Genomic DNA, 12,957 nt, shown 5'->3' with positions numbered 1-12,957 from the left:
GAAGAACAAACTGGACCAAAACCAATAACTAATAACTGCAACTCAATAACTGTACAAAAATTGAAATTTCTCGTTGAATCCCGGCTTTTGAAGCAAAATTCTGGGGCAGTGTTTTGAAAATCTCTACTATTGGTTGGAATAATTCTTGTGGGGTCCTTCCGATCATGCATGTTTTTCTACTTTCTAAAAATGTTTAAAATATCTAATTGGTTGGGTTTCTCTCCCACTTGAAGCCTGGTTATGCTAGGGTAGTTTTCTGGGGTACGGACACTTGAGTTTTATGGCTATCTTGGAAAATTATTCGGCTTTTGGAATTTTACTATTTTTTAACGAACAAACTGAATTTCGACAAACTCCGAAATGGAAAATTCTTATTGAATCCGTATCATTGATTTGTGTTTTTGAATGAAGTTTCTATCATGTTTTTTTATGGGTCTTTTTTTTAAGATTGAAATTTGGCTAACAATGAATCATTTCGGCTTGAAAGATGCAATGGGGGTATTATATAGTTTTATCGACGCACCCACGGTTGAAATTATTCAATAATTCATGGACGTTGAAAGTCCTTGCATATCGTGATGCTGATAATTGTTTAAGGTAAGGGAATATTTCAAGGGGTTTCACATCTGGAAGATATCGAGTTCGGTTGGTCGTCCTTGAGAGAATGAGTACCGTCAAATAGTGTCTAGTAGAAATTTCTAGAGTTACCCGTAGGACGTAACAGTAAGGAAAAGATCGTCACTTAGAAAAATTTATTCACTGCCCTAAATCGCATCTGTAAATTAATATTTTTTTTTTCACGTCAACTATTAATATTGAGGAACCTTTCGTTTTCTAAAAATCATTATTTCCATCATTGTTTCATATTCAGGACAAAAATTTTCACTTGATCATTTTTCATTTGTTAATTTAATGAACTTTTTCATTATATTTTTTTTAAATGCGAAAAAATTAAACAAAAACAATTATGCATCGGTTCGCTGATGAAAAAAAATTTTTCAGTTATTTATGACTTTTCTGAATATTTTCTTACCTTTAAGTTCGTAGGTTTATTCGAATTTTTTATCATTATTATTCAAATAACTTAGAAGCCATTGAATATATGACTACAATACTTCAAGCCTTTTTTAGTCGTCTTTAAATAACGAATGAAACAACCTTTTAATCGAAGCTCTACATGATTTATTACTTACTTTTTGCTATTATTTAAAAAATTATCAGGGAAAGAATTTGTTTCAAGACTTTCCAATGTAAATATCTTATTGAATATACTATTGAAGATACAGTAAAAATACTTATTGACCAAAGGTGTAACTCAATAATTTATCAAGTTAGAATTAAAAATAAATGAAGAAAAATGTTTCTGATTTTAAAATCTTTCATTAAAATATAATCGAATGGCAATTATTATAACACTCTTAATAATATAATTGATAATATTAATAATAATAATAATAGTTATAATCACAACAACTTTTATTTTCATGAAACTAATAATAGTACATGGTACGTACACAAACCGTGACCATAAGTGAAGCATGTAAACATTGCGCGATTTGATTTAGGTTCGCGCAAAATATCCTTACAATTAGTCGAATTTACAGCAGCGCCACAACAGAGGTCGGGGGATCCGGCGCCGCTCGACTCGCATCGACCGGCCGCGATCTGTTATGATCCACGGCGTTGTCACCTCACAAAACTGACACAGCCATTCAACGATGATTTAACGATAAACGAGACGTGTCAGCAGTCTGAAGCAGTTAGCAGTTAGAAGTTAGCATGCAATTGCGTCTCGTTTATTGTCCTTTTCTTACAACACTCATTTCGAATGCATCAATGGCAAGTGTTTACTCTGTCATCGACGGAGATCATCCTGTCCTACTTAACTCACCATATCATTCTTCTGACCAGAATAACAACATCAGTCGTGGCTTCTGCGATATTATCGACAGATGGAGTCTAATATTTCCGGTAAACACGCCGTGGATCACAACAGATCGTGGCCGGTCGATGCGACCCCCCCCCCCCCCCCCCCCCCCCACCTGTGCTGTGGCGTTTCTGTGAATTCGACTAGTGATATTTTGCGCGAACCTAAATCGAATCGCGCAACGTTTACATGCTCCACTTATGAACACGGTTTGTGTACATTTGCCTCAACACCTGCCATACATGGTTATATCGGCCAATATCGGCGCACGTACTCGTCATATTAGTAGGTACACGAACCTCATTTATAATTGAAGTAGTTGGACACTACGCGATATGATTTGGGTTGGTGCAAAATATCCCTGTAAGGATATTTTGTATCCTTGTATCCTTGTATCCTTGTAAGGATATTTTGCGAGAAACTAAATCAAATCGCGCAATGTTTACGCGTTCCACTTATGGTCACGGTTTGTCTACACACACGATGGCTGGACTTGTAAGTAGTAGCCTCACGCCACGAGTATGAGAACTAAAGAAGAACTTTTTAAGTTGAACCGATCATGTCACGAAATCGTTTTCGTATAGTGATTCAGAAGTAATCCAGTCAAAATAGCCCGAAAAAAGGGCGAACCTGTGCAAAATAAGGGGGTGCGATTTTATTCATTGGGATGGGGCAGGGGAAGGAGGGTGTTTTGCAAATCTTCATTCTTGGGACAATTCCCCCCATTGCGTGATGTGAGTTCTGGGTAGCGTTACCAGAGTTTTACAGATAATTTCTCTGACATTTTTCGATCTCAACAAAATTGAAAAAATTATCGCCTGTTTTCAGTTTCCCGAAGTTCAGTTGAATTTTCATTATTCAAGTCATTGTTATAAACGGTTTTAGAAAAGGTCCCGACTGGCCAGGACCGTTCCGAAGCTGTTGTCATTCAAATCGGGTATTGGGTATCTACCTGGATGTCGACCTGGATGACGGTGATTTGGGATCGAAATGGTATGATGACTTTGAATGATTACATTTATGAATAGTTGCTCTTTATTTGATATAGATTTAGGTCGTATTCGTATTTAGCTTTCAGCTGCTTTCAGTTGAAAGGTTGGAAGATGAATGAATCGAACGATGAAACAATGAATTTGGATATAGGCGTCTATACAGGGATAACATGTGGAGACTGGCATACATATATCCCACATATTGTCCATCTATAATAAATGTTTGTCGTAAGAAGAGGAACTATGGTGCGGAGGCAGGTACTTGAGAGGAGTAAACAAGATCAGCTACGGCGAATCCGTGCATCGTAAATAGGTTTAAGAAAGGTAATCGGTAATAAGTAATTATCGAAATACTTTTTCAATTCGATTCCTTTCAATTCCTTTCAATTCCTATTATTTTTTTGATCTTCGATGTGGAAATTACTTTACTACTTCCTCTAATTTCAACTATAAATTCATCCAATCCGGATAATTGATGTAAAGAAGCGCGCACAACACAAGTGCGAAATCGTACAGCACGTACCATCGTTTCGAAAGTTTCGGGAATTAATTGAAAAATTAAACAAAAAAAGTATAATCAAAAGAAAAATCTTGATCATGATTGCGCTTACAACTGTCTGTTTTTTGGACAGCCTAACCATAGATATATTGAACTAGATCGGACAAGTTGCTGGCAAATTGTAGTGTCGCGACATGAATGTAGTCGGCGCACTCGGCGAAAATATCTTTTTTGAAGATTTCGCTTCAGGACGCTGTTTTACTCACAGAATTACCTAAAACCCCATGATTTGCTTAACAGGTCGATATGATAATTTTATGAAACTGTTCGACTTGACCGACAGATATGTGACCAAGCGACATGAGCCATGTTATACACGGTATCCATAAATTTTTAACGTGATATATTAGATATAGTTATACATGGCTGTTTTACCCGTGATAAATTATTGCAGTAATGTCTCAACAAGCAGAACACAAAATCCAAAAATGCACGAATGCACGGCATAGTGGATTGTACCCTCCATATAAACAGGATATATTTTTCAAAGTGTTACAAGGTGTTTTCTCAAAAACTGAGGATTATTTTGGAAAATTTTTGAAACAAAAATTGCAGAATCATAGAAAGAAAATTCAATAATACCATGGATATTGAAATTTAGCTGGATTGTATGGGGGTTTTGAGGGTCACTTGGTTTTCCGAGCGGAAATCCATATTTTGTATTGCAGATTCGTAATCTACAAGAAAAGCTAAGCAGCATTCGTACAAAACATTTTTTTCATAATCATCATTTTGCAATTATAATATACAAAATTAATTTTACACGCAAAAACTAAAACTTCTGAAGAAAAATCGCAGAAGACAAAGAGAAGATATTAGAAAGTTTAGAATTCTATAAATTTCTGAACGAGGAATTTTGGCACTTGAAATGACCGAGAGGTCATTTTAAAGGCCATGGAAAGTCAAAATCAATTTTTTCAAAAAGTACGGAAAATTTGGTAAAAAAAAAAGGTGTATCGAGATTTTTTTTCATTGTTCCGAAATATGACATCCTTGCCTATCTTTGAACTGCTGAAATTAGAATCAATAATTTTCAAAAATCTAAAATTTTTACACAAATCTCAGATGAATATTCTCACAAGGTTCAGAGAAATTTTTTTTTGCCACATACGTACCCATATGTATTCTGTATTGCCTATGTATACAGCTTACGATGCATTGTACACCGAGGATGATTGTAAGATCTAATATCTGATCATAGTGTATCAATCTTAGAACACTGAAACAAAACCTGTGATCTGGCAATGTTGCACCGAGTATATATAATATATACTTATATATATATATAATTCCTACTTTTGATTCTACAATATACTCGAGATAACTTTATGCGCAGCGTTGCCGGATCACCATTGACCACGAAAATAACGTGTTGGAATTAAAAAGAGAATGATATTTCAAATTATCGTATCGCATCCACAAAAACGGTGAAGTACTTTTTTTTTTTTCTTTAAATTTGTTTAAAGAACTTTTTTTTTTACTCTCATAAATTTGTTCAAAAAATTATCTCAGAAAAATTATTTTTACATTTCACATCAGATTCTACCTGGTAAGAAATAATTTCATTCTGTATAGAGCTTTTGTGGAATCTATTTTGTTTCAATTGGTGATACAACTCTGTAACGAAGCGTTCCTCTTTATCACGTTTTTATTAACCCGCTTTCTTGTCTATCTGTTTGTCTGTTCAGTAAAAATTTTGCAATCGATTTTAAACCAACTTCCCAATGAGCTAGATATTTGAAACTTCAAACACTCCTCATAACTGGATGACAATACAATATGAACTTCTTTTCGTGAAAAAAGAAATAAAAAAAAAAACGGATCGATAATCAATGAGATTTATAATAATGAAATTTAACAAAATATAGTTATTGACACGATTAAAAGCAAATAGCTTGTTCTTCGAATAAATTTTGTTCCAATATACCACGTTTGGTTTTTTGCGGATATCTCGGAAACTATTGCAGATATCCCAAATTTGAAAGAAGGTTCATGAAGAGCAGAAAACATACTAAAAAAAAGTCCAACCTTCCTGAACTGTACCGCGAATATTCATAACTTTAATTGAGCTATGAGAAAATGACCGATGACGCCTGATTCGGCTCCCGCGCGCGATGATTGTTTCAGAGGCATATGCGAAAAAAATGTATCCAACAGTTTATATATGAATATTAAGGAATGAAAAAATTCGAGTACGTACTGGACACTCTAGTAAACAATAATCAGTTGGAAAAAAAATTTATTCATCATTTTTCAATGTAATATGCTTTTGTAAATTGAAAACTCTCTCAATAGGCAAATAACAAAAAAACTCGGATAATTAACAAACCGAAAGTTTCAAATTCCTTCCACTTCTTGAAGCTATGGAGAAAAATTAAAAATATAAAAAAAGGAGTGACATTTTTTTTTTAAGAAAACATTTTCTTGTTTAAATCATAATTTCAATTGTTATTTGACATTCTAAAGGAAAAAAATTTCTCAGTTATTTTCAAAATGTTTTTCGCATAAACAATTTGTTATAAACAAATGAATTTTCGAGCGAGATTTTTTTTTATTACTAAATATGATACAATAACAACTGTGTGTGGGTTTCTGAACAAAAAAAATTCCAGTTTTTTTTTAATTTAAAAAATTTATGGATCTTGAATTTTTTCGTTCTCTTCGAGTTTCTTACCTTTGTTACCAAAATTACTACTATCGTATTATTACTTGCCGTATCAACAGTTAATGAGTAATTCTGGTTCTAATTTTTTTCCAACTGATTATTGTTTATTAAAGTGTCCAGCAAGTACCTAAATTTTTTTATCCCTCAATATTCATATATAAACTGTTGAATAAATTTTTTTTTTGCTCATGTCTCCCAAACGAGCATCGCGCGTGGGAGCCGAATCAGACGTCATCGGTCACTTTTTCATAGCTCAATTAAAATCATAAATATTCGTGGTGCAGTTCAGGGAGGTTGGACTTTTTTTTAGTGTTTTCTGCTCTTTTTGAATCTTTTTCAGATCAAATTTCAGATAGCCGCAATAGTTTTCGAGATATCCGCAAAAAACCGAACCCTACTTTTTTTTCCATTAAATTGTTTATTACTTTTGTAATTTTTTCAACCGCGTTGTCATGCGATTTCTGAAGTTTCTCGAGCTCATTCTGGATCCAAAAATCACCTCAACATTGAATTCGGCGAAGGCTAACTCAAATTTGACCAAAAGGCACTTGTTGACTAGACTATAGGACTAGAAGGACGAAAAAAGAGCGAGGTGCAAAAGTGATAATTTGCTGGGAAGCGAGTGTCGTCGCTTTGATGCGCGGCGAGCTAAAGCCTGGTTACTGGTGTGAGTGAGGTTAGTTTGGACAGAAATCGTTTAGACAGAATCCGTTTCTACGGAGAAAATTTGCCCAGGGTTCGTTTGGACATAAGAAATTTCGACTTAGGTTCGTTTGGATACAAATGCAAACGACCCTAAGTCGGTCGGTAGAAAATAAACTAACTAAAGAAAATGAATCGAAGAAAATGACAACACGTTAATGATAGAATTAAGTTCCAGTGAAAATTAATTGAACAATCTAATTTCTTTGAAAAACTTGTTACAAGTTTTCTTCTCACTTAGAAATCATTATTTCCCAATTGATTTTCAATTCATTCTCCTTTCCTCGGCATCTTTGGATTTTGATTTTGGTTTTTTGTTTCTAAATTTTTTCTGTACTCGAAAATCTTTCCATCGTGACATATTAACAAGTTCACAAAAAGCTAAACAACGAACAAACTCCTACTCGCAAGCCCCAACAAAAATAACAGTTAAATTCAGTTTTTTTTTTTTTTTGACCGATAGTTTGTGTTAGCGAACATGAAATACTACTTTTTTCCAAAGCCGTAATATTGCGAACTATACTGAAATTTTTTTCAACCGAACAAGAATAATTCTCCTTACAGAAAATATTGTATTTCAGATTTTTGTAGTCAAATGTGAACAAATTATCATAATATCCATTTGCACCGAAATCATCCTAGTGATGAGAGAAGCTCATCTGCTGCACCGTAATACCGATAGTCCGGACGAGCGTGGTATATTTGTCGCGCGTCACCGTCTATAAGGATGAATTTGAAGATTGGATCTACAGATCGTTCGTGCGGTTGACCGATAATCTCTCAGAGGTCGATGAAGGGTCTGTTTTACCATGAAACGCAGAGGGCGCTCTGGGCTGGCACTCTCATTTTGCGACTTAATACCCTATGACTCTCACTTTTCGCAACTTGTCCGATCTAGTTCAATATATCTATGGCCTAACTCTACTTGATAAATTTTTTTTTTTTTTCAATTTCTTTTCAATTCTTGTTACGTCCGGACCTCGGTCCAGACGTCTCACCCAACCATTCTCGCCCATTCCAATTCCTATCAGTTATTATTATATTAATTGTATGGTGATGTGTTTCTATTACATTTTATTAATTGTCACTGATTTGAGATACGTCAGGTCTGCCGTGTCGTTCACGAATCACCGGCATCGTCTTTGCTAGCTCAAGAGCGGATTAGCCCCTCTCCCTAACCCTAATCTAACTCATATTCCTATCATTAGCAATAATCTAAGCGAATGCTACCTAATATCTTTTTTTCTGTCTTCCTATTTCAAACGGCATCGGTCATTGCTCGGCCTTGCATCAGCATGACCCATAAGTCCCAATTTCCACCTCGTCAGCTTCACGTGCACTCCCACTTTATCACCTACCCCTTTCTTCAACGACCCGAGTTCACTTTATTCCTAACAACCATATCTGAATCACTTCCGAAATTATTGTTAGAACCAAACTGTACGGTTTTACAGGACAGAGTTCCTTAGTCGCACGCCGAACTCCTGGATCGGTCATTCTACAATCTTTGTGTTGATCGTGAGGCAAGAATTTTTGTTTGTAATACGATCTACCGGCGTAATATTAAAATGATCTGTTGCACTAGTGCGCGTACTTGATGAATTTTCGGTTGGCGTTGAATTACCATCAACTTTGTCCTTATAAAAATGGTTCATATTCTCATTATCGTCGTTATCAATGTACAAACTGTTAATTTCAACACATGTATCATTGGTATCAAGAGGCGAACTAACATCTGTTTTGTTATACATTTGTGCTTGGAGGCCACTTGGAATGCTATCGGAGGACCGATGAGATTCCTTATAATTGGAGTTGATATTCTTCCCTGCGTAGGCTAGAAGTGATTTACCATCGAGGTGATCAAGATGCTTCATTACAAATTTATCCACCCTCATAAGTAAACTGCCTTTGAATGCCCGATTCTTATAATCAGAAAAAGCGCCTCTACTGCAGATGAAGCAGCTATCTCATCGCCGATTCTTAAGTACGAACGCATGATCCCAGTCCATAGAGGTAGATGTGCCATCATGCAGCTTCTCCAATTCTTCGGCTACGGGGGGGTTGTAAAAATCACCCAAGATATCGCCATTTCCGCCATTGCCGCCAAATCTTTAGCTTTTTGCAGAATTGCGTTAGTCCAATGTAGCCATGACTCAGATACATCATCTGTTTCCAAGTCTGGAAGATCATCACAGTCATATTTCATTATTTCATCTTATACGACCACTTATGAGATTTAAATACGTCATTCGCATGCCTCAAGTAGGTTTTCGACGGCAAAAGTCCACCATTTTCTTCGCGACCAATTTCCTCGCTCGAAGCGACTGCCATGATCTATTGTAAAAGTTTAGATAACTCTGACAACGACTGCCGTTTGTAGGCTTGTGCAACGCAGCGTATATAAAATTGGCATACCTTAGGAGTCTTATGGCAGACATTCCTACCTTGCTACAATCGCGATTAAGTGAGTCACATCGAGTCCTAGAAAACAAGGAGGGACCACGATTTCCGTGCGCCTAATAGCAAATTTGGAGATAGGATTTCAAATCGGAGCAGTTCGCAAAAGCTCTACTCACTGCCACTAGAACTGCTCGCTCGAAGTCGAAAAATGACATTTCTAAGGAATAGGTGCATCGGCCTTTTGGATTTCCAGTTATGGAAATGAGATGTCAAAGCAGCATCCTGCTTTGCTGATGTCATCTGGAAAATGGGTTAGGTTCTTTCACCGTTCATCCCTACGCACTGATACAATAAGAGATCGGGTGACAAGGATTCATTAGGCAGAATTAATTTTTCAGCAGAACCTCCACTAGTGTCCATAACAAAACAACTGTTAACCTTGCGCTGCTCAATTTTGAACAGTTCCAACTGTTCTTTGGACCCACACATGTAATAGAATGGCTCCAGTCCTCTTGAATATTGCATTAGCGCGTTTGTTGTACTACGTACTTGACATGATATAAATTTTAAAACAAATTATCTCCAATTAAGCTGGTCTGCTTCTTCTTGTTTTGCTGTACGAAGAACTTTGGTATTATAAAGAATCAATAGAACCACGGAACTTACTTCCGTTGATCTTTTACCTCCTTCGATTGCTTCCTCTTTCTCGTTTACCAATTGACTACTGTCGGCGTGTAAAGTGTAGAGTCCTCAGTTTGGAGGTTTATACTACGAAAAATAAGATGATAAGGCAGAAATTTGAAAAAGGCTCGAAGGCTGCGAATATTCTGTGTCCGATGACTCATTTTAGAATTTTGAAAAAAAAAAACACACTAATAGTTATGACCACTGAAAGGTCGAAAAATGTGGTTTTTTCGGAGTCGACCGAAGTAGGGGAACTTTGAAGCGTCACCACTCCTTAGAAAAGTATTCGAAAAATTCAAAAGAATTCAGAGATGTTCCTGGAAAATTTCTCAGAAGGATCCTGTTGGAGAATTTCGAAAATATTGGAAAACATGGCGCCCAGGGTCACCGAAATCCCAAGGAGGCGATCTCGGGAACGGTTTAAGTAAAACGGATCTACGCGGGCTGAAAATTTGCATAAAAGTGTACACTTCCTCATGCCGTAACAGACAATTGCTCGTATTGCTGAATTTCCGGCAATCGTCATGAAAGTTTTAGGAAATTAAAGGCGTTGAGCGGGCGACCCAGCCGCTACAGCGTCGCTGCACACATCACCCCGCACGAGCGTCACTACAATGCAGTGAATGTCTTTTATAAAACCGCAGATGTTTATCAAAAAAGCGGCGACGCTTGTAGCTGAATTATAGGAGAATGATTATTTTCCCTGAAATTCCCAAACCTGTTTTCTAATCTGGTATAGCAGCCGCTCCACACACTATTTTAAGTTCACCGTTTTGTTCTCCCGAATTTCGATAATAGATTCGTAATCAGCGAGCAAAAACGTCAGTATCTCAAATTTAAAAAAATTTGAGATGAACCCCTGGATAATGGCCACGTTTTCATTAAAATTTGCCACTACAGTGCACCGATATTCTCATGACTATCAGTATGAACACGTATGACTAATTTCATTAGTTTATAAGTTTTCAACGGACGCATATGGGCCATTCCACGTGAACCGGATCAGTCACCTCTCAGATATTTTTTTAATTTGGCATGTCGATTGTCCATGGGGAGTTGGATTTTTGTGCCAAAGGATTTTTGAATTAGTGCAAATTTCGATTTATTATGAACAATCGAAAAATTGAGAGGCGGTTTCTTTAAAAAATCATAACTTCGTCAAAAATGATGTTAGATTCGATTTTTTTTTTTGAATTTACGCGGATGTGGCTATAGATTTATGGAAAAAATAAATGGTGCCGAAAAAGTTTATTTATCATTTGTTTATTTGACAATGAATTTTTAAATGATTTTTAAAACACTGATGGATAGCACCGAAAAATTAAAAAAAAATTCTGACATATACTTTGAACTATACTACAGCCTGTGAATTAATTTCAGAGATGCGTTCGGCTTTGTTTTCGAGTAAAAAATCATCGAAGTTGGCGGCGCGCATGAATTCGAGCTCGTCGACGCCTATGCGCGTGATGACGCGCGTCGAGCGACAGAGACCCTATCCACTCTCTACGGACGCTACTTGGTGTACGCTCGACCGCGGTATTCACGAGTCGTTTTCGCGATGATCGACACCGTTTAAAAATCTGAAAAAAATTCCATAGCTTCCCCATAACACGGCAAAGCGATAGAGCTAATTCCAGAGATGTATTATTTCTCGTTTTCAAGATATCCGGACGCATTGGGACTCCGCGCTCGCTACTTGGACATATTAAGACACAATAATATCTCGAAAACGAGAAATAACACATCCCTGGAATTTACTCTATGGCTTTGCCGTGTTATGGGGAAGCTATGGAATTTTTTTCAGATTTTTAAACGGTGTCGATCATCGCGAAAATGACTCGTGAATTCCGCCGCCGAGTGTCTACCAAGTAGCGAGCGCGGAGTGCCATATGCGTCTCTATATCTCGAAAACGAGAAATAACACATCTCTGGAATTTACTCTATGGCTTTGCCGTGTTATGGGGAAGCTATGGGATTTTTTTCAGATTTTTAAACGGTGTCGATCATCGCGAAAATGACTCGTGAATTCCGCCGCCGAGTGTCTACCAAGTAGCGAGCGCGGAGTGCCATATGCGTCTCTATATCTCGAAAACGAGAAATAACACATCCCTGGAATTTACTCTATGGCTTTGCCGTGTTATGGGGAAGCTATGGGATTTTTTTCAGATTTTTAAACGGTGTCGATCATCGCGAAAATGACTCGTGAATACCGCCGCCGAGTGTTTACCAAGTAGCGAGCATGGAAAGTCCCAATGCGTCCGGATATCTCGAAAACGAGAAATAACACATCTCTGGAATTTACTCTATGGCTTTGCCGTGTTATGGGGAAGCTATGGGATTTTTTTCAGATTTTTAAACGGTGTCGATCATCGCGAAAATGACTCGTGAATTCCGCCGCCGAGTGTCTACCAAGTAGCGAGCGCGGAGTGCCATATGCGTCTCTATATCTCGAAAACGAGAAATAACACATCCCTGGAATTTACTCTATGGCTTTGCCGTGTTATGGGGAAGCTATGGAATTTTTTTCAGATTTTTAAACGGTGTCGATCATCGCGAAAATGACTCGTGAATACCGCGGTCGAGCGTACACCAAGTAGCGTCCGTACAGAGTGGATAGGGTCTCTGTCGCTCGACGCGCGTCATCACGCGCATAGGCGTCGACGAGCTCGAATTCATGCGCGCCGCCAACTTCGATGATTTTTTACTCGAAAACCAAGCCGAACGCATCTCTGAAATTAATTCACAGGCTGTAGTATAGTTCAAAGTATATGTCAGCATTTTTTTTTAATTTTTCGGTGCTATCCATCAGTGTTTTAAAAATCATTTAAAAATTTATTGTCAAATAAACAAATGATGAATAAACTTTTTTGGCACCATTTATTTTTTTCATAAATCTATAGCCTCATCCGCGTAAATTCAAAAAAAAAAATCGAATCTAACATCATTTTTGACGAAGTTATGATTTTTTAAAGAAACCGCCTCTCAATTTTTCGATTGTTCATAATAAATCGAAATTTGCACTAATTCA

General features: G+C 36.9%; 1 long non-coding RNA gene across 2 annotated transcripts in view; it reads right to left on the bottom strand.

Annotated features, from left to right (window-relative positions):
* The window catches only part of LOC125501686, a 45,175-nt gene that overhangs the window by 10,422 nt on the left and 21,796 nt on the right, over positions 1-12,957 (bottom strand). The gene's annotated exons all lie outside the window — the stretch shown is intronic.

Source organism: Athalia rosae, chromosome 7 (genome assembly GCF_917208135.1).
Source record: "Athalia rosae chromosome 7, iyAthRosa1.1, whole genome shotgun sequence".
Taxonomy (NCBI): domain Eukaryota; kingdom Metazoa; phylum Arthropoda; class Insecta; order Hymenoptera; family Athaliidae; genus Athalia; species Athalia rosae.
This window is presented reverse-complemented; position numbering and strand designations above follow the sequence as displayed.